At 43.5% G+C, this 27,665-nt stretch overlaps 1 long non-coding RNA gene across 2 annotated transcripts in view; it reads left to right on the plus strand.

The window, feature by feature from the left end:
* LOC124551141 overlaps positions 1–27,665 on the plus strand; it is a 69,237-nt gene that overhangs the window by 25,835 nt on the left and 15,737 nt on the right. For both annotated transcript variants that reach the window (XR_006967782.1, XR_006967781.1), the window contains exon 2: positions 10,144–10,386. This is a non-coding gene — a long non-coding RNA (uncharacterized LOC124551141). The remainder of the gene's footprint in view (positions 1–10,143; positions 10,387–27,665) is intronic.

The following is a 27,665-nucleotide window of genomic DNA, read 5'->3' on the forward strand; positions in this document are numbered from 1 at the left end:
CTTAGCCTCAGGATGCCTCCGGCATGTGTTGGGAGCCAACCAGACTGCCCGTGGTAGCAAGCCATTGAGTGGCCCGCCGCTGGCTGGCTATGGACCCAGCATTGGCCTCTCAGAGGGTCGAACCAGTGACCTGCCATAGACTGCAACGCTGGTGCCCCGTCTGCTACTGCATGTAGCCAGTGGTGTAACATGCCCCACCGTCCAGGAGAGCTGCCACACTTGAATCCCCGCGTTAGAAAACCGGCATCTATTTATATCGGGCTGTGTGCCACCATTTTGCTAATATACTGCTCCGAGTCACGTACTCATAACCCCTAGGTTGCACCAGTGGGCCCCTTCTGCCTAATTCGCGCCATGCAAACCACTGCGTTTCTCTTTTCAGCGCACTGATGGCCCTGTGGCCTGCATTCTACTTTGCAACCTCTGGTCAACGTAACTTACTTTCAACAGGCCCACGGCTGGCTGTAACTTGTGCACTCAGAAATATCGTACCAAATCTAACTTTCCTATCTTAAACGGTGGTGCCACTACATTATTCCCCCCTTGAAACCAGGTCCCCGGGTCGACCCCTAGTTACTCTTAAATTTGTTCGGGTCGGCATGTACGTATGGCATATTTACTATTACTATTAGAAAACTTAGATGTGATCTTGTCCTCTTAAAACCCATGATATGAGATAAAATTTAAAAATTCCACTTTATACTCGATCAACCCCTTACCTACCTGTCTTACGCCCTCGGTACTCAATCAACTGGGATTTTGACTACCATCGGTTCCCTCTTGGAATTGGCTCTGTGCCTGATCAGAATGAAAACAAAACACAACAAAGTTAAGGCTGTGATGGCACATGGCACAGAGGTGCTCATAGAAATCTTTACTTGTTGCCTTTCTGTGGTGTGCATACTGTAAGACCTTCGGAACACACACCATCAGATTATTTGACTGGTCACTCTAACGAAGTAGGTGAGTGTCAGCAATATGTCTCGTGGTCTTATCGTGGCATGTTTATCTTCTGCCGTTAGGTCAGATGATAGAAATGCCATTTGCATGCTTAGAGTAGCAGATTGACGGTGACCAACTTTAAACAGAACTTGATTAATTTTCACACACATTTATTAAAATAATAAATAACACAGACATTACGTAACTTGATTCTGGATGCTGTTTACAACTGGCAATCTGAAGTTCCTTTGGTCTTGGTACGTTAATCTTATTCTCACAAATCTCTGATGTACAGGAATATGGTAATCTTATTAGGTGCAGACTGAAACTTGACTACAGACTTATGCAGACTAACGCAGACTGACTAATCGGAGGTCTGTACACTCATTATAATATCTCGAGCGTTCAGGTATCACTGCACGAGTGTGATCCACGAGGAGAAAAGGTTCTACGTTAGCAGCAATCTCATTGGCTGCGTGACATATTAATACACGGATCAGCGGAAGCAGAATTTGGTCTGTCTCTTAGGCAGCGCCATCTCGTAGTGCGGAGACAGAAGAGTGCTGCGCCTGCACTGTTGTGCTTAGAGGGGCGCGCTCTAGTGGGAAAGTTGTGTACACGCTGACTACGCGGAACTATGTACACAACACTTTCCCTATATTGAACGACATGCTGCACAAGTTGCTCAGCTGATATGCACCCTCTTGCTCTGAAATGAACTGGTTTTACGGATCTCAACAGTCCTGACTCCAGAGTTTGATTTAACAAGGTCAGTTTCTGTCTTGGCAAAAACTCTAAAGTTGCTTCTGGCCAGTACAGCTGTGGCTGTGTAACATTCAAGTGCGTGACCCCTGAAATTGATGCTAGCAGATGGAAGGTTGGTCCTATTATGTTACACGCAGTTCCAGTGATTAAAATTCCGCTTCCCTCGAGCTCTGTACATTTCTCTTCTGCAAATACTCCCTGTTCAAAGCAACTTGCTACTGCTATAAAGTTTTCGTAGGTGGAGAAGATGCAATCCATCCCGACCCGTTGCAAGCTCAATTTTGGCTCCACGATGTCCCTTGGACAGCACATTTATTTCGTCCTCACTAACAATAACTGCACCGTGCATGTGACGGGATTGGTGCTTATCACCCTGGCTGGACATACCGTTACCTACCCTCTATGACAGATCCGTAATTCCTCCCTTGACATCTCGGTGTACCAGCTGTTAAATGCCGAGATCAGCAATACCTCCTTAGTTTTTTACTTTTGCCAACTTGCTCAACGCTCGCCTTGTCAGTGACCTGAGGACAGTGATCACCATAACCCTTCCTCCCTCTTCAAAAAGACTGCTGTCCCAGCAGGCTCACAATACTCGAAAACACGTACAACATATGAAAATACAATGGCTAATTAATCTACGCAAACCCAATGATACATAACAATAAATCAAAAGCTACAAATACTCTACTACTTTCTGGATCGCAAAGCATACGGTACATCATGCTGTACTCTGTCTTTCTGGTTTTCCCCGTGCTTCACACCTCTCTCCACTCTCTTTTTTCATCTTCCCTTCCTGTGACATGCCCAGAATCACATCTGGACAACCCTTAAATGGCCGCAACTGCCCAATGTGTACTATCGTTGTTCTAGTTGGCAGCTGAAGCTTAACATTAACGGGGAATGTTGTTTCAACTACTTGGTATGGTCCTTGATACCTCGTGACGGACTTCTTCATTTTCCCTTTTGGCATATGGGGCTGGATAGCATTACCCATTGCCCTACTGTGTACTGCGGTAAACTTCCTTTCCGCTTCACTGCGTCTTCCTGCCTTTCCAAAGCCTTCACATTCGTCTTTTGTACCTGTTTTCAAACATCCCGAATTGTCCGTGCAAACTGATCTACAGATTCAGCGGTCCTTCCTTTCTGGAGCTTCAATAAATCAAACGGTGACGCCATTTTTCGCCTGTACACTACTTCAACGGAGACAAACCGGTATTGGTATGGATTTTTGCGTTGTATGCACATGCAATATGCTTCAAATACTCGTCCCAATGACAGTGAGCAGAATCCACAAAAAACTCGGCATCTTCCCGATTGTTCTGTGTACCTGTTCTGTCCTTCCATTCGCCTGTGGATGCCACACACTCATCCTCAATTTCTTTACGTTCAACAATTTACGCAGTTCCTTCATTAAACCCGACATGAAATTGGTCCCTTGGTCAGTAATTATTGTCTCTGGTACACGAAATTTCAAAATCCAGTTGTTTATTAACTCTTGTGTGACCATGGTTACCTGTTGATTTGGCATAGCCACCATCTCCACATACCTCGAAAAATGGTCTATTATTGTCAGAACGAATCTGTTCCCCGATGATGTTCAACTGAAAAGTCCTAAGACATTAATTCCCAACATAGAAAATGGACAAATCGCTTCCGGCAATCGTTTCAGCTGAATCCGTTTCCGACTCAAATCTACTCTCTGCACATATGGTATACAATTCTTGACATACTGATCCACATCTACTTTCCTGCCCCGCTACCAATACCTCTCTGCCACTCTCCTATTCGTCGCTCTAGTCCCACCATGACCACATAACACGTAATCATGTGCTTCTTTTAAAACCTCATCTCTCAGCTTCGCTGGCACTACTACCCTTGGCGCTAACTTCTTTTCCCTGGACAGAAGACGTATGTACATATTAAATTGCATCTAATCGTGGTCCACGGCCTGTAATTTTTGCCATACTGCTAGGTCATAACCTATGACCTTTCTATTCAGTGCATCCACATTACCGTGCTTCTTCACAGGCTTGTGCACCACCTCATAGTCGAATTTACTAATCCTCACAGCCCAGCTAGCGAGTCTAGTCGACGGATCCTTCAACCCCAACAACCACTTCAACGCAGCATGATCCGTCACTACCCGAAATCTTCTCCCATATAATTAACATTTAAAATATTTGATTCCATAGATTATGCTAAGCATCTCCCTCTCTGTTGTTGAGTAATTCCTCTCTTCTGCATTCAACTGCCTAGACTCATAGGCTACAGGATGTTCTTTCCCATCAATTTCCTGACTAAGAACACACCCTAATGCTTGATTCGATACATCGCATGCTAGAATAAATTCCTTTTCAGAATCTGGAAACACAAGAACCGGAGTTAACACTTCTTTCAGTTTGTCAAACGCTTTCTGACACTCTTCTGTCCACTCAGATTTCACACCCTTCCTTAACAATCGCATCAATGCCTGTGCTAAATCTGCAAAATCCTTCACAAACTTTCGAAAGAAATTGCAAATTCCGAGGAATGATTTCACTTCCTTAACTATTTTCGGCTCCTGACAATCCCTTACAGCCTGTACCAACCTCGGATCTGTTCACAACTCGGTCTTTACTGATGATATGACCTAAATATTTCACTTCTTCCAATGCAAAATGACACTTCTCCAGGCTCAACGTCAAACGAGCTGCTCTTAATCTCATAAAGACTTCCCTTAACCGCCGTCTGTGCTACTCCATACTACCTGAAAACACTATAATGTCATCCAAATAGACAAGACAGTGCAGTGGTTTCAAACCCCTCAACACACTGTCTAGCAACCTCTGAAATGTTGCTGGAGCGTTTTTCAAACTTAATGGCATTCTGATGTACTGGTAATGGCCTCCAGGAGTAGAGAAAGCAGGTCTTGGACGAACATCTTTAGCCACCTTTAACTGAAGATAACCACTTGTCAAATCCATCATAGAAAAGTACTGGCACTGTCCTAAGTGATTCAAAGTCTCCGATATGTTTGGAATGGGGTATGCAGCCATTACTGTCTTATTATTGAGGTATCGGTAGTCACAACAGAACCTGTATTTCTTAGTTCCATCCATAGATTTTTTATGCACAACAACAATGCCCGCTCGCCAGCAAGTATTACTATGCTCTAGAATACCGTCCGCAAGCTGCTGATCAATGAAACCCTCCACAAACAGCTGCAAATACCTCGGTATTCAGTATGGTTTACAATAAACAGGTGCTTCGTTCCCTGTTGCTATCCTATGTTGAACTAATGGAGTTGCTGGTAACGGCCCTCGCGGAAAAAACAAATCCTTAAATTCCCAAGGTAACGGCCCTCGCGGAAAAAACAAATCCTTAAATTCCCACAACAATTCTTCCATATACTCTTTTTCTCCTTCTTTCAAATGCTTAAATTTGTTATGCAATGCAGTTCTATCGGCAGTTAGTAGTTGATCGCAACGCCTACCTCTCGAATACCAGTCTTAGTTATCTGGTACATCCAAATTCGCTACTGAAACCCCTTTTCCCAAACTCGCGTCTACAGTGCTAAATTATCCATATTCACCGGGACTACTCGCCCATCGCTTCCCTCTTGTACTCGTACAATACTACGTTTCACAAAACAACGTGATGGATCCAATGGTTCAATAACACGTATCTTATCCACAGCTAGACTTGACTCTACACTTACACAAAGCTACTTTCCGGTGCCACCAGACACATTCACGTGAATTAAGCCTTAATGCTAATGTACGCAGCTGATTTGGCTTGTTCATTACGTTGAACGCCCCTCGCAACAGCTCTGCATCGACAACAGTTTCCCCTAGATGAAATAACATTCCACCAAGTTCCACAGTTCGTTGTCCAAGGTCAATTTTGGCATGAGGTTGATGCAAGAAATCTACTCCTAGGATCATGTCGGAGCCGTCGCTTACCCATGGTACTACCTCCATGCATACATCAAATCGGAATTTCCCTATGCGAAAGTCAACCGGCACTGGCCCCAAAGGTGTGACCTCCTTATCCTCCACTCCACGCAACCTGTAATGTGGTGGGTCTAACTTCCTTTGTCCCATTACACTCTTCATAGTCACTGACACTTGCGCCCCTGTGTCCAACAAAATATTAAACTTCAAGTTGCTATGGATCCTACTACTGAACATTCCACCTCTGAGTACGTATTTGTAGCATTGAAATTAAATGGGAGCTCCCTTAGGTGAGTCTTGGGCCGTTTAACGATTGTCCACCGCTACTAACTCCACTTTTCCATCCTCTACGCCGTGATTTCTACCCCTTCTTCCATTCCTCGGTGGCTGGGTACATTGCCTCTGCACATGTCCCATACGATCAACATTTTATACCCACTGTAAACACTGTTTGTCTGTCACATACCCCCATTGCCATCTCTATTTCCTCCATTGGATTGCCTACTGAATGGCCGAATACAAATCTTTCGGAGTCCCTTCAAGCACTTTCCTCGCTATATGCGCCGGTAACCCCCCTCAAAAATACCTCAAGTGCCCTTTGCTCGGCCTCCTGCAACAGAACACCATTTGCTTCATCGCTCTGACCGAACTCGTAAGTATACTCGTTAATTTCTCTTATTCTCTCAGTAAATTTCTGTACTACCTCTCCCTGTCTCTTCGTCATTGTACTCAACCTATCCCTAAGGTACCGAGCGCTATTCTATCTCTTGTACCTCTGTAAAGGCCCCTCCTTCAACTGCTTAAACTGTCCTGCCTTCCTTAGGCCTGAGAACACCTTACATATGTCTTCACTTCACTCGTTGATCTAATTTTGACTACATGTAACAGCTGTTCATCAGACCAACCATTCATCACAGCTGAAGTTTCCAAGTCCTCCACAAACGAACACACATCCTCAGATGCCTTGCCAGAAAATGGAATAATCAAACTTGTGGTAGGTGGATCGATCTCCTGCAGCAGCACCCTAGGCAACAAGGACTGATCTGATGCAGTTTCCCGCTCACTCCTAGATGTTAATTGACTTCTCAACTGCCTATTGTCCGCTGTTAATTGTGCTGCCTTTTCCAACCAAATCCGTACCTCTTCTGGCTCCGACACACCTTGCGTCGTTGACTCTGCCATTGTGTTGCTTTCGTTCCCAGTTAGTCCCATTTCAGTCTACAAAATCCCACAGAAACAAAACATTTAACTACAAAAATAAACTGACTTCCTGCAGGTCAGTATCTCATCTTACATTTTAGGAGGATATAAATAAAACATCATACTCAACCCAATACAAAAGTAATTAAATGCCATGAAAAAAAAAATCTTACTGCCCCAAACACACTAACACTTACTCTGACAACGCAAGAAAGAAAACATCCAACACTCAAAAAGAAAAATTGGTCAGCAGTCACCACATTTTGTAATGCAGGTGGTGGGACAGACAACACCAACTATTCTGACACCAAATGTTGCCATCACTGCCAAATATAGATGTTCGCGTTCGGTGGAGGAATGTACAACACGGATGGAAACTGTCAGGATCTGCCGTATTAAAACTTGGCTGTGATCTTCAAGTATTTTATTATTCCGAGTGCTGCGTTCCCCCCTGTCTGCTTCAAAGGGTACCGCAATGCTGAGGACGCCACTTCGATGCCTGCAAAACAGCTTGGCGCGGAAGGGCTACCTCAGTGACCAGTGCAACGTTCTGCAGCGTGCCGACCATGTACAGCCGCAGTGTTTTGACATAAGGATGTGCCGGCAGATGATTCAGCGGCCTTCACCTCAGGGTGCCTCTGGCATGTGTTGGGAGCCAACCAGATAGCCCACAGTAGTGAGCCGTCGAGTGGCCTGCCACTGGCTGATACGGACCCTGGGTTGGCCTCAGATGGTCAAACCAGTGATCTGACATAGACTGCAATGCTGGCGCCCCGTCCCCCATCTGCTGCTATGTGTAGCCAGTGGTGTAACATGACCCACCGTCCAGGAGAGCTGCCACACTTGAATCCCCTCGTTAGAAAACCGGCATCTATTTATATCTGGCTGTGTGCCACTGTTTTGCTAATGTGCCGCTCCGAGTCATTGTACTAATAACACCTAGGTTGCACCAGTGGGCCCCTTCTGCCTGCAACTCGCGCCATGCTAACCGCTGTGTTTACTCTTCTCAGCGGTTTGATGGCCGTGTGGCCTCCATTCTACTTCGCAACCGCTGGTCAGCGTAACTTACTGTCAACAGGGCCGCACCTAGCTGTAACTTGTGCTCTCAGAAATATTGCACTGAATCTAACTTTCCTATCTCAAATGGTGGTGCCACCACATTCATAATCAAAGTGCAATCTACTCGCCTATTTGATAAGAACTACAGACACTGCAACAATACCATAAAAATAGTCACACTAAATGAGTAGATTCTTCATTCCATGTGACAGGTCATGCGGTTCTTCCCCACTTTGACTGTGGACAGCGGTGTCATCCTAGAATCTTATCACTGATACCCTTTCACCCTGAAAATTAATGTCAATATTTTAAAGCCTTTTTTTCACTCAACTTTATGATTTCGTTCTCTGTTGATCCATTGTGGACATGGGACAGCGGCTGTTCAAGTATTTAGCAATGAAATTCGCCAACAGCTGTGCAGTTGAGGTGTTATTTTATTTTATTTTTACTACCAGTTTCGGCATTCCATTATGCGATCTTCAGGCACATGCATAATAATACACTTATTGTGTATCTCAAGGAGTACTACAGAGTAAGCTTTACAGAAAGTGACTCATAATAATAAAAGCACTTAAAACTACAAAATGAAACTAGCAGCGTTAAGACAAATTTCCGTGTACACCCAGCACAACAGAATAAAATATTTGTTTATAGATTTTTTAGCTCATACTCTGAAATTATACTTAGGATTGTGAAGTTATAATTGGTTCCTTATAGTGTGATTTAGCATTATCTATTCGTCAGCATATCATTTTTTAGCTGGTTACATTTTTAGGCCCAAACTTAAACAGGCCCCTGCTCGCTTCTTAATGGCATTTCGTGAGTGGGATTTGGCAGCATTCTCCTTTACTTCTCCATACAGCTTATAGGGAGTACTAAGATGTTCTTACCAGATATGCATGTTTGGTGTTTATGGAGTTCTGACTGGTATCGGCCTGACATTAATTATAAGTTTTCAGTTTATGGGCTACTAATGTGGGAGATAAGCGGATGAGACTCTAGGCGTGTTTAAACTTGTACCAACATTTTCTTTCATCATCTTGGGCTTCTCCATTTAAACTTGTACCAACACATTATTTCATCATCTTGGGCTTCTCTGTTAATTGTTAGGTTTTGAATAGTGCTGTTCACTCCATGATTATAATTCCAGTTAATAAATTGTTTTTCACGCATAATCATTGCCCCCCATTTGGTATGCAGTATGTTACTTAGTTAGTGGGCTTAATCATAAGTGTTCTGCTCGTAATTCTGATTGTAATGGTGTGGGGCATGTGCAGTTTAAGTGATATGGGACCCATGATGCGCCTAGATACGGCTCTGACAGGTGACATGTATGTAAGCATCCTATCTGATGACCTGCTGCATTCCGGCAGACTTGGCCAATTCCAGCAGGACCATACGACACCATGTGCATCCAGAAATCTACACAGGGGAATACTTTTTGACCGTTTCCCTTCAAATTTTTGCACAATAATAAACTTTTGGATATATATATGTACAGTGATACATTGTTAATATACAGGAACGTTGTATTTATGGCTTATCGGCTTATAATACCACTACAGGACCTGGACTTACAGAAAAAAAATAAACAGAGTCAGAGAGGGGGAAGAGGAAACAGACATATAAGTAGGACCAAGTGGACGTAGACAAGGAGGATATGGATACAAAGTGGAGGAGGCAGAAAGCGCAGGAAGAGATGGAGAGAGAAGACAGGAGAAGATGGACAGAGAGAGGGGGAGGGGGTGATGGACCAAAAAAATGGCTCTGAGCACTATGGGACTTAACATCTGAGGTCACCAGTCCCCTAGAACTTAGAACTACTTAAACCTAACTAACCTAAGGACATCACACACATCCATGCCCGAGGCAGGATTCGAACCTGCGTCCGTAGCGGTCGCGCGGTTCCAGACTGAAGCTCCTAGAACCGCTCGGCCACAACGGCCGGCGGTGATGGACAGACAGAGGAGAAGGAGGATGGGAAGAAGAGAAGGGCAGAGACAGGGGGAGGGGAATGAGTTAAGGATGTATAACCAATTGCTATAAATGTTAGAAACATGTGCTTTTTCTTTTCTTTTATTTCCAGTTAACCAGACCGAGAACAGTAATGCATGACCGGGAACAGCTACTTTTATGTGAAAAAAATCGTGCCAAAAAGGGCATGATTTTCATGGATGTTTGATATTCCTTGAAAGAGGACATTTTCGTGGCATGTGAGTTCTAACTCTTTTCTCGTTTCCAGAGGGACTTGGTCTGGCCCGGGTTGCGCCTGTAAGCTAAACAGCCGATCGTAAAAGGGTGTCTTCTGTCAGTTGGCGTCTGTTCTGACTGAGGGAGTTCGCTCTCAGCTCTACGCACTGCGGCAGTAACCAGCCCAGGGTCAGACCTTCTCTGAAGAGAAGCACCCTTCAACTGGCCAGCAGTGACAACCACCGAACAGTGCCAACAAGGAACCACGCACAGGCAGCGCCGGAACATCTGCAAGGTGAGTGTGAGCGAAGGGTTACACTGGCTAGATGTTCTCTCTGTCAGTCCCGTTAGATTCCTGGTAAACTTACGAAAGAAGATCAGTCACTCCCTTAAAACAGCACAGTGGTCGCCGTGGAGCACTGCAGTGGTGCTGAACTGAACCAGATGGTCACGTGACTGTCCAGTGCTGATGTAAGTCGTAGCACAAAAATGGTATGTAAGTGGCAGTCAGATTTATGGAATCCATGCAGGAAGCCGGGACGATGTGGAAGTGTAACAGAAATCCAGAGAGGATCTCTTGTATTTGGGCATGCTCACGATCGTACTACGTGGTGTATCAGTGCGGCCTGTCCAACCTGTCTACATGGAATGGTTCCACTAGGAGCTATGTAACACTGTGTGATAACAGTCGCCGTAAAAACATCGTAAATGACAGAGACCAAAGGTAAGTAACACACCTTGCCAGTGTCAGTCGGTTTTAAGCACACTGGACAAATTCACTGACAGAGAAAAAATTGCAGCACTACGAAGGAGTTGCGCGATATAAACCAAATGTTGTAGATGTGTTTCTACATCTGAAAAATTACGTCTATTCAAATTTCGCGCCAGTCGTATGAGAGTGGCGCTAGTAGCGCTGCTAAGAGGACGAAAGTCTAGTAAATACGCGCTATAACTGTCTTGATCGTCCAAGACCCAGGCGATCATTGTAGGTAAAACCACCTCTTCCTTCCGTATCTTCGACTTCTATATCACCATTTGTGGCCATCCTATCACCCTCACTCCCACCCTCAAGTATCTTGTGTCACCCTTGAACGTCACCTCTCCTGGACCCCCCATCTCCGGACTATCCAAGCCAAGGCACACTCCCAACTCCGTCTCCTCCTTTCTGGCCACACATGGAGTCTGGACCCCTCCACCATCCTCCACACCAATAAATCCCATATCCGCCCTATCCTCTGCTATGCTCATCCCGCCTGGATCTCTGCCCCTCCTTTTACAAATCCCTTCATATCCTAGAATGCCATGCACTCCGCATCGCCTATCACATCCAACTCCCATCCCTTAGGTGAATTCTATATGACCTCATCCCATTCTCGCACCTCCTCCTTTTCCTCGAATGGATACAGATCCTCTACACCTCCCGCAAACTTGAGCCCCCTCACTCGCTTGTCTCTCCCATCCTCTCCTATCCCCGTCTGGTGCTGCGCCTGCATTCCCACATCCCACCTGCTCTCCATTTCTCCATTCACCATACCCTCGCCCAAGGTGGCTTCCACCAACTCCCCCTTCCTGATGGTGCCCTCATCATCTACCCCTCCTACCAACTTTGATCCTCCTCTACCGCACCCTGTGTTTTTTCCCAAGGGCACCCTCTCTCCCTTCTCTCCCTCCTCCCTTCCTCCCTCCCTCCTCCTTCTGGGCTTCCCCAACCCCCTACCTTCTTTCCTCCCCCTCCCATCTCCTCTCCCACTGGCATCTAAACCCTCCCCCCCTTTTCCCCTTTTTGCAGGTCCCCAGACTCGTACACGTCAAGTGAACATTCGCGCGCCGGAGATCGTCGCCAGTGTTGTGTGTGCCATTGTGTTAGTGATTCAGTGTTTCGTCAATTTTGCTCCTCCGTTTACGTGTGCCGTTTCTCTCAACTCTGTTAGTTCCCGACTGCTGAACGTTTTTCCTTGGACGCTGCACTTGTGAACTACTTCATGTATTTTTAAATTTTTGTGTCACTTTCGAGACTGGACTTGGTGAACTGATGTTAGGAACGCCTTTAAGGCAACAAAGACACCATTGTTAACACTTCACTGGGAGTGAATGAGGTCGTGTTATGGGCTACAGAAAGTTGGATGTTCCTTCTTCTACCCCGCAGAAAGACTTGGCAGGAATGTAGCCAATGTACATCATTACCAGAATCGTTGCTCACGAGAATGTACATGCAGAAGAACATTGGGCCGTTGACAGCCACATGGCACTACCAAGAGGGTTGACCATCGTGTTCGGCATATGGTTCTGGCGCATCGTACTGCATGTGCAGCGATTTGAGCAGCAGTCGAAACCGCAGTGACACAAAGGACTCTTATACGAGGTCCATTCACGTTCTAAGGTCTCTGGTTTTTTTCTCTGGCCTGGAAAGAGATAGAAACATGTGCATTGTTTTAAAATGAGGCCGCTTTCATTGTCAATACATCCCAGAGATGGCAGCACCGTACGGCAGATGGAATTTTACCGCCAGCGGCGACAATGAGAACTGTTTTAAATACTCAAAATAGCGACGTTTTCCTTACTTGAACAGCATGCAATCATTCGTTTTCTGAATTTGCGTGGTGTGAAACCAATTGAAATTCATCTACAGTTGTAGGAGACATGTGGTGATGGAGTTATGGATGTGTCGAAAGTGCGTTCATGGGTGCGACAGTTTAATGAAGGCAGAACATCGTGTGACAACAAACCGAAAAAACTTCAGGCTCGCACAAGCCGGTCTGACGACATGATCGAGAAAGTGGAGAGAATTGTTTTGGGGGATCACCGAATGACTGTTGAACAGATCGCCTCCAGAGTTGGCATTTCTGTGGGTTCTGTGCACACAGTCCTGCATGACGACCTGAAAATGCGAAAAGTGTCATCCAGGTTGGTGCCACGAATACAGACGGCTGACCACACGGCTGCCCGTGTGGCATGTTGCCAAGCAATGCTGACACGCAATGACAGCATGAATGGGACTTTCTTTTTGTTGGTTGTGACAATGGATGAGATGTGGATGCCATTTTTCAATCCAGAAACAAAGCGCCAGTCAGCTCCATGGAAGCACACAGATTCACCGCCTCCAAAAAAATTTCGGGTTACCGCCAGTGCTGAAAAAATGATGGTGTCCATGTTCTGGGACAGCGAGGGCGTAATCCTTACCCATTGCGTTCCAAAGGGCACTACGGTAACAGGTGCATCCTACGAAAATGTTTTGAAGAACAAATTTCTTCCTGCACTGCAACAAAAACGTCCGGGAAGCGCTGCACGTGTGCTGTTTCACCAAGCCAACGCACCCGCACATTGAGCTAACGTTATGCAACAGTTTCTTCGTGATAACAACTTTGAAGTGATTCCTCATGCTCCCTACTCACCTGACCTGGCTACTAGTGACTCTTGGCTTTTTCCAACAATGAAAGACACACTCCGTGGCCGCACATTCACCAGCCGTGCTGCTATTGCCTCAGCGATTTTCCAGTGGTCAAAACAGACTCCTAAAGAAGCCTTCGCCGCTGCCATGGAATCATGGCGTCAGCGTTGTAAAAAATGTGTACGTCTGCAGGGCGATTACGTCGAGAAGTAACGCCAGTTTCATCGATTTCGGGTGAGTAGTTAATTAGAAAAAAAAATCGGAGGCCTTAGAACTAGAATGCACCTCGTAAATCGTTTCCTTCAAGGACAACGTGTAGTCCATTGACCCCAAACCCCATCATTTTATAACCTCTCTTTTAATTCAGAACAATATTCAAAATGAGATTTTCACTCTGCAGCGGAGTGTGCGCTGATATGAAACTTCCTGGCGGATTAAAACTGTGTGCCGGACCGAGGCTCGAACTCGGGACCTTTGCTTTTCGCGAGCAAGTGTTCTACCAACTGAGCTACCCAAGCACGACTCACAGTTTTAATCTGCTAGGAAGTTTCATATCAGCGCACACTCCGCTGCAGAGTGAAAATCTCATTCTGGAAACATCCCCCAGGCTGTGGCTAAGCCATGTATCCGCAATATCCTTTCTTTCAGGAGTGCTAGTTCTGCAGGTCAGGAGTGCTAGTTCTGCTGGTTCGCAGGAGAGCTTCTGTAAAGTTTGGAAGGTAGGAGACGAGGTACTGCCAGAAGTAAGGCTGTGAGGACAGAGCGTGATTCGTGCTTGGGTAGCTCAGTTGGTAGAGCACTTGCCCGCAAAAGGCAAAGGTCCCGAGTTTGAGTCTCGATCCGGCACACAATTTTGCCGGCATGGTAGCTCAGCGTGTTTGGTCAGAGGGTTAGCTGCCGTGCTCAGTCGATCACCATGCGGCCGCGTATTTCTTTCCGTCCCTTTACGACGAACCTGCACCTACATGTGAACATTGTCTCAGCAGATCATCAGTAGGAAAGCCGAGTGAAACCTACTGTACTTCGACGTGAACCAGGCTGTAATTGAAGTCACTAATCTACGTTTCGGGAGAAAGTTTTCACACAAATGAAAGGTTGGAAATTTCATCCTCAATTAATGTATTCTGAAATTTAGGTGAACACGTTTCACTGCCGAGCCCGTGCTAGTCATAACAGAGTCACTCATAATCCCTTTGACTGACGTTAGCAAGTTTATGGTGTTGCATTTCCCGAAAACGTAATAGCTACAAAAATACTTTTTTTTTATTGATAATGCTCGCCAAATATTAATTCTGTCGGTACCAAATGCAGTCACAGTTTTTAGCCACCGACCTGCTCAATACGCCACGTGGAATATATGTCTTTTTTCGTCACAAAATTCACTTAAAATTTCCGAAATTTCTACACACCTGTCGGAATAATTATGCTGTCACTTTCCAACACTTTTGATGTATGTAACACTGCTAGACCCGGCAACTTATCATTTCCATCGGAACTACTGATACACACGTCCGATGTTTAATTGCTAGGCTTCGACTCTTCCCTAGAATACTCCAAGTCTGCTCTACCAGCAGAGAAAGGCGCGCGAAGAATATTGCTGTACCATTGGTCAGTTTACTCAACAGCCAATAGCAAACCAACATTCTACATTCTAAATACACAAAAAAAAACTGAGTGAATGGATTAATAACTAACTTCAACGAGCGTCAGGTGACGTCCGCCACGAACAATTGAAACGAACAATAACGAACAAAATGAGATTACAAAAAAAAGAAAAAAAAGACAAAAAAACATTGGTAGGCACTTGCCCGTGAAAGGCAAAGGTCATGAGTTCGAGTCTCGGTCCGGCACACAATTTTAATCTGCCAGGAAGTTTCATATCAGCGCACACTCCGCTGCAGAGTGAAAATCTCATTCTGGAAATGTTCAAGAACAATATTGTCAGGCTTATTCTGATATAGGAGAGAGATGATCTATAATATCAGAAATAATTAATAGCACTAAATACTTTTAATTAAAATTATCGATGTATAATCTCTCATCAGAATAACGCCCGCAGGATAGTAGCGCTTCAGGGAAATCGAGGGTTTAACGCGACTAATTTTTTTCCCATATTCTACTGTATAAACCATGCGCGGGTATTGTTAGTTCAGTTCTCTTGTTATCTGCGCTCTGAATAAGTCTACGTTGCTGCGGCTTGCGATATAGCGGGCATTTTAGTGTGTTATCGTACGGAAGGGATCAGGGAAATTTTGTTAAACTGCAAGAAAATTGACTATAGTTAATTTTTATGGGACACACTTTTGCCATAAGGCCACGGACTAAGAATATCTGAGGAATTGTGTGGGTGAGAAAAAGTAGCACTCGGTATTAAATTCTGTTAGATGCTGAATAACTGATGATAGGGTCTGGGGACTATAAAGGGACTTAAACTGAATACAATAACGGAACCGGACACCTATCTTTGTGAAAGTAAACGCGTATGAAGTTTGAATGACTGCATCGACATATAGTAACGGACCATAGCCCTTGCTATAATATCTTTGAGTGACGAAATATAAAAATCACACACATTTTAGTTGCCGTAATTGCCGAGAGTAATTGTAGGATCAACCCTCTTTTTGCCTCTATGCTAAACGCAATCATTCATGATCATTTAATTATTATTGAGTCTTGTTAATAAAAAACTAAAGTTATTTCCATAATTACGTGTGTATTAGTAAATAAGAACTAACATCCAAAAACGTTATTAACTATCACGTCTTCGTTAATGGAGCAACAAATGAAGGGTGATCTACTGAGCAAAGAGTTTATATTTTAACATTGATTATTAGAATGAAAAACCCGAAATTTAGTCGCCGTTACAATGGAGATGTTTGTGGCTGCCCCACCTGAAATATACAGGGTGAAAAGTATTTAAACCGAGAAAGTCTGGGAGGTTGTAGGGGACATCAAAATAAATATTTTTCCCACATGTCATTTTTTCCTATGAGGAGTATTTAAATCGGTAGAGGAAGATTTCTCTGGCGGCAAATTAATTAAACCAACAAACACTCTTCCATTTTTTATGACCAAGAGACAACACATTAACACAACCCAATTTCAATTACAGTAGATTTTAAAAAATGCCTCCATTGACACGTAAACAAAGGTAACACCGTCGGATCATGTTCTGTCTGACAGGCAAAAACCCCAGCAGTATCCTGAATTACTCAAGCTGCTGCTGCTATCCAGGCAACCAGATCCTCTTCTGATACGACAGGAGTTGCGTAAACAAGGTTGTGTATCTCCCCCCACACAAAAAGTCCAGAGGGGACGTATCTGGGGATCGAGCAGGCCATGGTACAGGACCACCTCTGCTAATCCGCGTCTCTCGGAACCGTCGGTCCAGGAATCGACGCACACGACGACTGAAATGTGGCCGGCGCCCCGTCATGTTGGAACCACATGCGTTGTCTTGTAGGGAGCATGATGTCTCCCAGCAATTCTGGCAATGCTCTGGCGAGAAAATTGTAATAGTACCTGCTGCCATTTAATAGCCTAGGTAGCAGATACGGCCCAATTAAATAGTCCCCAACAACACTGACCCACACATTAATGAAGAACCGCACTGGATGAGCGCTAGTAACTGTGGCACGTGGGTTATCCTCACTCCAAACATGCGAATTGTGCATGGCGCTTCATCTGATCAGAATAGCAATAATTAGCATAACAAAGTAAGACAAAGCAAAGATGACGTTTTTTACAGGAAATGGTCAATATATCCACCGTCATTCCACAACAATAGCTGTAGTCGAGGAATAATGTTGTGAACAGCACTGTAAAGCATGCCCAAAGTTATGGTGAGGCATTGGCGTCAGATGTTGTCTTTCAACATCCCTAGAGATGTCGGTCGATCACGATACACTTGCGACTTCAGGTAACCCCAAAGCCAATAATCGAACGGACTGAGGTCTGGGTACCTGGGAGGCCAAGCATGACGAAAGTGGCGGCTGAGCACACGATCGTCACCAAACGACGCGCGCAAGAGATCTTTCACGCGTCTAACGATATGGGGTGGAGCCCCATCCTGCATAAACATCGTACGTTCCAGCAGGCGTTTATCAGTCAGGCTGGGGATGATGCGATTCTGTAACATATCGGCGTACCTCTCACCCGTCACGGTAGCAGTTACAAAACCAGAATCACGCATTTCCTCGAAGAAAAAAGGCCCGATAACGGTAGATGTGGTAAATCCAACCCATACTGTGACTTTCTCGTCGTGCAATGGAGTTTCCACGACAGTCCTAGGATTTTCGGTAGCCCAAATTCTGCAGTTGTGGGCGATGACAGACCCTCGGAACATGAAATGAGCTTTCTGGGTCCACAGAACGTTACTCAACCAAACGTCATATTCCACCATCTTTTGAAACGCCCACACCACAAATGCCCTCCGCTTCACTAAATCGCCAGGTAACAGTTCATGATGCCGATGGATTTTGTACGGATGGCATCGGAGGGTACGCCTCAGTGCCAGCCAAATAGTAGTGTATGGAATGCCGGTGGGACGTGCGACTGCACGAGCGCTGACTTCCCCGTGCATAGGCGAACCCGCTGCAGTCTCCATTTCTTCCTGAACTGTCTCAGCAGCATTACACCTTGTGCTCGGTCGGCCACTACGGGGTCTATAGTCTAAACAACCCGTGGCTTCGAACTCTGAAATCATTCTCGCCACACCTGCATTTGTCAACGGACCTTTACCCGTTCGAATCCCCTTCCTATGGCGGTAGGATCGTAATGCTGAACTCGCACATTCCCCATTCTGATAATACAGCTTCACTAAAAGCGCCTTTTCAGGTAACGTCAACATGCGACTGCTGGCGCATCTGATTCTCTCTCTCATTACAGCTCCGTTTATACACGATTGTCATGCGCAGTCACTGACGTTTTGCTGTCCAGCGCCATCTGTCAGACATTTTGTGAACTTAGTTTTTTTTTTGTTCTAATAAGACCCCATGTCATTCCAAGCATGTGTATCAATTTTACCCTCTCTATCTACATTATTGTGTGGTTTATAAAGTTTTCAAATTTATACAGACTTTTTGATCACCCAGTATATTATGACTTTTGAACACTATTAAGGTAAATACATTGTTTGTTCTCTATCAAAATCTTTCATTTGCTAACTATGCCTAGCAGTAGTAAGTTCCTTCAGTAGTTAGAATTTTTTATTTAGCTGGCATTATTGGCACTCGCTGTATTGCAGTAGTTCGAGTGACGAAGATTTTTGTGAGGTAAGTGATTCATGTAAAGTATAGGTTATTGTTAGTCAGGGCCATTCTTTTGTAGGGATTATTGAAAGTCAGATTGTGTTGCACTAAAAATATTGTGTGTCAGTTTAGTGATGATCAGAATAAGTAAAGAGGGAAATCTCTGAGTACGTTCAGTTTTGCTCAGCTGTTTGAAAATCAAATAATGTAAGAGGTTTCCAGCACTGTCATTTTTTAATTTTTTCTAAGGGGACATTTCAATGGGACATCATCGGACAACAACCGCACAACCGCAGCTTCGTCCACAAACACCGTCAAGTATCTCCGTGTTGCCTGACCAACTGCAACAGTCATGGAACTCCACCCCAAAATCTGACATCCAGCAACTATAGAACACAATGCATGCCCTTTTGCATTCAACATTCTGACAGTTACACCAGATATTAATGTATTAGCATTTCACATTTGCAATGATTTATCTCCCACTTACATTAGCCTGTGACTTTGCAGTGTTACCTAGACATATACATTCCTGAAATTTCATTTGTATTAATTATCTTTTAGTGTTGTCAGTTTTTCCTTCAGCATAGTTAGTCACAACCAGGAGACATTACCCTAAAACCGTCTTAAGCATGATAAATGACTCAGTTTAGCGTGGAAGAGTCCACTAATGAACAGACCTGGCATACTATGAAACTGCACGGATGTTGACAGTTACAGTTCATCTAGTGACCAAATAGTCCCAGACATTTGTAAAGGTTACCATCACGTGTTTTTGTGTGCTAGTCAAGTTTCGATGAGGTGCCTCAGTGTGGTGTGCGTACTGTAAGACCTTCAGTACACACACCATCAGATTATTTGACCTGTCACTCTAACGAAGTAGGTGAGTGTCAGCAATATGTCTCGTGGTCTTATCGGGGCGTGTTTATCTTCTGCCGTTAGGTCAGACGATGGAAATGCCGCTTGCACACTTAGAGTAGCAGATTGACGATAACCACCTTTAAACAGAACTTGATTTATTTTCACACACATTTATTAAAATAATAACAAGCATAAAAGTTACTTCACTTGGTTCTGGATGCTATTTACAATTGACAATCTGACGTTCCTTTGGTATTGGTACGTTAATCTTATTCTCACATATATCTCTGATACTTAAAAAAAGTGTCTATACATTTATCTTCATGGTTACGTACAGGAATATGGTAATCTTATTAGGCGCAGACTGAAACTTGACTATAGATTGGTACAGACAAATGTAGAACTCGTACAGACTGTTGCAGACAAATGCAGACTGGTGCAGACAAATGCAGACAGGTAGAGACTAGTGCAGACAAATGCAGACTGACTAATCGGAGGTCTGTACACTCGTAATAATACCTCGCGCATTCATGTATCACTGCACGAGTGTGATCTGCGAGGAGAAAAGGTTCTACGTTAGCAGCAATCTCATTGGCTGCGTTACATATTAATATGTGGATCAAAAATGGTTCAAATGGCTCTGAACACTATGGGACTTAACATCTTAGATCATCAGTCCCCTAGAACTTAGAAGTACTTAAACCTAACTAACTTTAGGACATCACACACATCCATGCCCGAGGCAGGATTCGAACATGCGACCGTAGCAGTCCCGCGGTCCCGGACTGCCACGCCTAGAACCGCACAGCCACCGCGGCCAGCATACGTGGATCGGCGGAAGCAGAACTTGGTCCGTCTCTATGGCAGCGCCATCTCGTAGTGCAGAGACGGACGAGCGCTGCGCCTGCACTGTTCTGCTTAGCGATGCTCACTCTAGTGGGAAAGTTGTGTATGCGCTGACTACGTGGAACTATGTACACAACACTAAGTGTTCGTCAGATCAGAAATGGATGTGTGTACCCAGTAAATATGGGTACTGTTGTTGTAGAAGGCAGGAGTGTGAACAGCAAACACATCATGAAGATGTAAAAGAAAATCTTGAAAAAAAAAAGAAAACCTGGTTTATGGCCATGGTAACCTGAATGAGTGGACCTAACTCATAGTACAAAAAAAGTCTCCAAAGCTTCTCACAACCACCTTGCATACACTGCGTGTTAAATTCATTGAGCCTTCAGTGCACTTGGCATCTTGTACCGTTCCCAGAGACGTAAAATTATCACTCTCCTTCTTTCTGCGAGTTTTCTACATCATACGGCGTCTCTCGGATCCTAGTTTCCGTCTCCTTTTATCCTGCCAATCCCCTTCCTGCCTGGCCCTGCCCTGCAACGCATGCCTCACTACACTGCTCCGATGTAACTGGGGTCTTCCTCTTTTACTGTGTCGTGGAGGTCTCCAGTGCCACATTTTGGAGGACTAACTTTCCTTTGTCATTCTTCTTAGGTATCCACGCCATGTTAACCTTTTATTTTCAGTTGTGTCTACAATATCATTTTTAACTCCCATCTGTTCTCATACCTCTTCATTTCTTATTTTGTCTATTCTTGTTACTTCACAACGTTGTCTCCAAAACTCCATTAAAATTGCCTTTAATGTCTTCTCATTGACCCTGAGACTTACCACAGTTCAGCACCATACCGAGCAATGCTCTCAACTATAGTTTCTTATGTCCTCCTCTTCAAATTTTTTTAACATCTTTTTACTCCAAATAATGGCGTGCAACTAGTACTTGTCACCATTCCCTTTCCTGTTCTCTGCTTTATTTCCTCGCTGCTTCTTCCTTGATCCAAAATGTTGTTGTTGTTGTTGTTGTCTTCAGTCCTGAGACTGGTTTGATCCAGCTCTCCATGCTACTCTATCCTGTGCAAGCTTCTTCATCTCCCAGTACTTACTGCATCCTACATCCTTCTGAATCTGCTTAGTGTATTCATCTCTTGGTCTCCCACTACGATTTTTACCCTCCACGCTACCCTCCAATGCTAAATTTGTGATCCCTTGATGCCTCAGAACATGTCCTACCAACCAGTCCCTCCTTCTAGTCAAGTTGTGCCATAAACTCCTCTTCTCCCCAATTCTATTCAATACCTCATCATTAGTGATGTGATCTACCCATTTAATCTTCAGTATTCTTCTGTAGCACCACATTTCGAAAGCTTGTATTCTCTTCTTGTCCAAACTATTTATCGTCCATGTTTCACTTGCATACATGTCTACACTCCATACAAATACTTTCAGAAACGACTTCCTAACACTTATATCTATACTCGATGTTAACAAATTTATCTTCTTCAGAAACGCTTTCCTTGCTATTGCCAGTCTACATTTTATATCCTCTCTACTTCGACTATCATCAGTTATTTCGCTCCCCAAATAGCAAAACTCCTTTACTACTTTAAGTGTCTCATTTCCTAATCTAATTCCCTCAGCATCACCCGACTTAATTCGACTACATTCCATTATCCTCTTTTTGCTTTTGTTGATGTTCATCTTATACCCTCCTTTCAAGACACTGTCCATTCCGTTCAACTGCTCTTCCATGTCCTTTGCTGTCTCTGACAGAATTACAATGTCATTGGCAAACCTCAACGTTTTTATTTCTTCTCCATGAACTTTAATACCTACTCCGAATTTTTCTTTTGTTTCCTTTACTGCTTTCTCAATATACAGATTGAATAACATCGGGTAGTTTCGCTAAATATTTATATGAACGTCTACTCTTCGCTATATTTCCATCATCCATCAGAATATCTCTTCCTATACCTCCGACAACCAAGTATTCAGTCTTTGCAAAATTAATTTCCATGACACACTGTTCATTTTCTTCTTTAAGCTTTCTTAATATAGAATATACATCCTCTCCTTCGTTGGCGAAGATGACCTGATTGTCAGAGAAATTCAGGGAGAACAAAACCACGTCATCTACTTTAAATCCCACATTTTTCACTTTCTTTTCCAATTCTTCAGTGCTTCGTTCAGAAATATTTTAAAGAGAACTGGCACCAAACAGCATCCTTGTATTAGTCCTTTGCTAACCTTAAGTTTCTGTGGTAGTAGCTTCTCAACTTTAACATGACAAGTTCTATCTGAATACAGATTTCTAACGGTTTGTGCATAACATGTGTGACTGTTCTGGTTTTTCATCGCTTCCCACGTCCTAGAAAGTGGTACACTGTCATAGGCTTTCTGTAAGTCTGTAGAAACCATGTGTATCTCCAAGTTATGTGCCAGTCTATTGTCAGTCTAATGCTGCAAATATTATCGATACAGACCTTCCTGTCCGAAAGCCATGTGTTCATCTACTTTCTCAATTTACTACATAGTCTCGATGACGAACTGCGCACTGTGATGACTCGATAATTTGCCCAGTCATCCTTGTCTTCCTGTTGTGCTGAGCCCTTCTTTAAGCTACTCAGGGATTTCCTCTCCACTTAGACAAAGGTTAAATAGCTTTGCGGGATGTTCGAATTGCACGTTTAGTCTGGCCTTCAACAACTCCATATATAAAGCTCCAGGTCCTGGTAATTTGCCACTTTTGAATTGCTTAGCTGTATTCTGTACATCCACGTTACCGCCTGTGCCGTGTTCGCTGCCTGCAAAGTCCTGAAATTCGGATCGATCATCTTTAAACTGTTCTTCATAGTGTACCTTCCATCTATGTAGGCTTAGCAGCTGTACGTTTATACTACTACTGTCATTAATTCTTAGTTGTTTGATGACCTTCAATGCTTCTTTGGACTTTGAACTCCTAAGCAGTTATTAATTTCTTCATATTTAAAGTTCCACATAGCAGTTTTTGCTCTAATTTCTGCTCCCCTCAGTCTCAAATAACTATTTCTGTCATCGGTCTCATTGCTCATAACCCATTTGTTACGGGCCTCCTTTAGCTTGCGGCGCAGCACGTTACTTTTTTACCGCCCTGCCAGTGTCCAGCAATGTTAATTTGTCTAGCTAAAAGCTGTAGTAGAAAATACTACACCACTACTGTCTATTGCAGGTCGCAACATTCATTGAATTGTCCGGTAAACAGGATGTGGCTAGCTACTGAAATAAAAGTTTTAGCTTGGTAATGTAAATTTTCAGGTGTATTTTTACGATAAAGATTACAGTTAATACTGCCAAGTCCGTACTAAGTGGCAACACAGTGTAAAGTTCACACGCACACCACAATCACACACATCGCCAGTTTATGGTATTTAAACCCGTTACCGAAGTTAATAGAGTTCACCGGATCGTTTAGTTATGAAAATGCTCGCTCAATTGTTGTGCACTCTGCTCTACACGTAAAACCTGTTCCAGTCTTAGATCGCACAACACGCCACGCGGATTTAACTACCAGTCAAAAGCAATAATTTTGATATTCCGTCCGAAATTCCACACGACTTCCACTGTACCGTTCACTCAAATGCACTTCGTGCTACTTCGCGAACTCGTAATTAGCATTTTTCCGTGATTTTACAGTACTTTCGTCGGAGCTGCTTTCAATGAGATGTTACTAGTTCGAACCCTCAGCCCCGACCCCCCTAGATCACACCAAAGGCTTTGTTCCCAGCATAGACTGGCGCGAGCCTGCATTTTTCTGATTGGCTGATATCACAAACAGCAAATCAGGTTATCCCACGCTAACCCGCGCTTTACTTCAATGACCAATCATAGTAAAACATTTCTTTCTATGGCAATTGCTAAATAAATAAATTTAGAAAAGTATCAAATATAAAATTACTCCTTCTGAAATTACCGATTAATTTGTGTTCTACTCACGATTTATTAGTACCATACACTGACTGCACATTTAATTATAGTAAATCCCCTGTATAATTTAACTGGTACTTCGTGAATAACCAAAACAATTTTCATTTACTTCTGTTCTTCTTCACTCATACAACACTCACACTGCTAATTACTACACATATAAAACAACTATAATTATGCAAATACATTAAAAATTATACAAACATAACTTTACAACATTGTTTTGACTACGACTGCTAACACTGTCCGTCAACTGCTGACCTCTGCCGCCTACTAGTACAACTACGTGCAGCTCTGTAACTCAGGTCCATGTCAGCTGGTGACATCTGTCGATGACTCATGCCTATAACGATATCGTCCTAACAAGTGACAGGAGCGATGCGAAGGCGCTACGCCTCATGCTCTCCCACCTTTGCGGCAATGTTGCGACAATGTACGAATGACAGTGGGGGAGAGTGTTACACCCTGGAACACTTATCAGACTTTCACTTCTACCTAGCTGTGCAATAGAATTTTAATATATTTTGTACTTCTATTTTTAAATGATGGACATCACTTTTAATGTGCTGTAGTCATGTTCTGCAATTATGATAACTGCTCTAGAAAAATAACTATTTTCCAAACGCCAGAGTTACATGCCTAGGAACGAATAAAACCTCTGTCCGGAATAGACCTTGAAGAGCCAACATACCGACCGACCGTCGTGTCATCCGTAGCGCATGGGTTTCTCTGGCTGTAGGTATGGAAGGACATGAGGTCAGCTTTCCACTATCTTGGTCGTTGTCAGTATACGAGACCGGAACCATTACCTCTCAGTCAAATAGCTCCTCAACTTGCCTCACAAGTTCAGAGTGCACCCACTTGCCAACAGCCTTCGGCAGACCCGGATGGTCATCTGATCCAGCCAAACACGACAGCAGTTAATTTCAGTTATCAAATGGGAGCCAGTGTTACCTCTGCAGCAAGGCTGTTGAATTCTAGCACCAAATACTCTATTGAAATTTAAAAGTGTCGCAATCAAGAAAGTTTTGTCGATGCTGTATTTAATATACTCTCTGTTATATTATTTTCTACTTCACCCCAATAACCAGTAAGCGACATTGGGTTAAGTGGAAGTATTACCAAAAATCAGTTACAAGTTGAATACATTTTAAAATAGAGTATATTCAAAACTAACACAGATTTCTGTTTTCACGACAAGTAAAATTGTTAACACATTAAAGAAACCCAGTTCTTTTGGAAATGTCATACGTTCCGAGGTAGAAGAGCTTGTTCCATTTCAAGGTACGAGAAGGTGCAGAGCTGAAGAGGTATGGCTTGGCTGCCCACACGCTATGTAACTAGTTTTAAAAATGTATGGATAATTTTACTCACCATGAAATCCTGCAACTGAAAAATTGACAGTGTCTTCAAAATAATCTAAATAAATTGCGTATGCAGAACTTGAAGGTGTGGAACTAAAAATATTTAGAAATTATTCACAAAACACAATTCTCATTCTCACAACATAAAAGAAAATTCTGGGAACTGCTTATGGCTGTCTGTAATGGGCAATCCCTGATGTGATTCTAAAATCGGTCACTAGATTAAAACGTGGACCACGAACATAATATGTTGCTTGGTACACTAGATACAACATTCTCCCCTACAGACTAGAAGGGAACACCATTTTTTTTTTTTCAAATCAGGCATTACAGAGGAATTTTGAAGATTAGAGGGGTAGAATGAAGAGATAGTGAATGAAATCGATTAGAAAAGAGCTTCTTGACAATAACAGAAGCACTTAGGTGGTGGGTTACATATTGAGACATCAAACAATAGCTAATTTAATAAAGGAGGGGAGTGTGGTGGTGAAAACTATAGAGGCATACAAAGGATTGACTAAAGTAAGCAGATTCAGAGTTGCATTGAAGTGGTCTTTGGACTGAGGAATATAACAAGACAGCAGGTGATAGAAACATGGATACACAGTTACGCAATGAACACACATTTGTATCCGTGTATCCATGTCTGTCTCTCTCCGGGTTTTGCTCTCTTCTTTCACACGCACGCACACACACACACACACACACACACACACACACACACACACACACAACTGTAAAAACACGACAGTAATTTGTGGACAGTCACATACGTGCCAGATTACCACTAACTGCAACGCATTGATGTAACTGCACACAAGATAACCAGGCAGAGTCAACAGAGGAGAGGCAATGTGTAGCGAAACATTTACGGGCAACATTCTTCTCCCCTGAGGTGGAATTTCTGTTCATTCTTCCTGATGAGCGGAAATGGTAGTTGTACGCTTTCTACACGTTAATTTGATGACAACCTTCACTCAGAGGGGGTGTACATTACAGAATGCGCATGCCCAGTCACACTCGCTCAGACAGGCAAAATGAATAAACTATATAATGGCTAGCATGCCAAACAAGAATGCATCATAAACCTACATACAAGTATGGTTTGGTAAGTCTGCTAAAAAAGCGAGAAAAAATTGTTTCGTAAACTCATCTTACTTCTTCGAGGGATATACATTTCGTCTAGCGATCCTCCAGCTTTTTCATACTCGTTGACTGTAATTACAACTCCCACGTTTGATGAAAATTTCTTGCCTGCAAGCCAACACGTCAAGTTATGCAACAGGAAGAGATCACTTGGGGCTAAGTTTGGAGAATAGGCTGAATGACGAACCACTGCAAAGCCCATTTACTTTCGCAATTGTTATCACTGTTGTGTGGAATGATGCATTATCCTGGCGACAGAGCACTTTTTTCTTGCCAACCTTGGTCTTTTTTCAGCCAACGCAAGTTGCGAACGATGCATCGCTGAAGCATAATAGGTTCAGTTATGGTTCTGCCTTTTTCCAAGTAATCTGAGAGGATTATTTCTTAGGAATACCGAAAACAGTGCTCATCACCTTACCAGCTGACAAAATAGTCTTTGCCTCTGCCCATTGTTTTGACTTCCGTTTTGACTCTGCCGTGTAACGATGGATCCAGGTTTCATCAACAGTCACAAAACGGCGCAAAAACTCTTGCGGATTGCGATACAACGTCACCAGACATTCAACTCAAATATTGTGGCGGATACGCTTTTGGTCGATTGTGAACAATCGTGGCAGCCACCTCACACACAGCTTCACAGCTAATTCTCCATGCAGAATATTATGCACTCGCTTAGTTGAGATGCATACAGTCTCAGCATTTTTGTATTCGATGGACCATATAATGGATTTTGTCGGTGGTTTCCTTTGTGGGGACCTCA

The sequence above is a fragment of the Schistocerca americana genome, chromosome 9, assembly GCF_021461395.2.
Source record: "Schistocerca americana isolate TAMUIC-IGC-003095 chromosome 9, iqSchAmer2.1, whole genome shotgun sequence".
Lineage (NCBI taxonomy): Eukaryota > Metazoa > Arthropoda > Insecta > Orthoptera > Acrididae > Schistocerca > Schistocerca americana.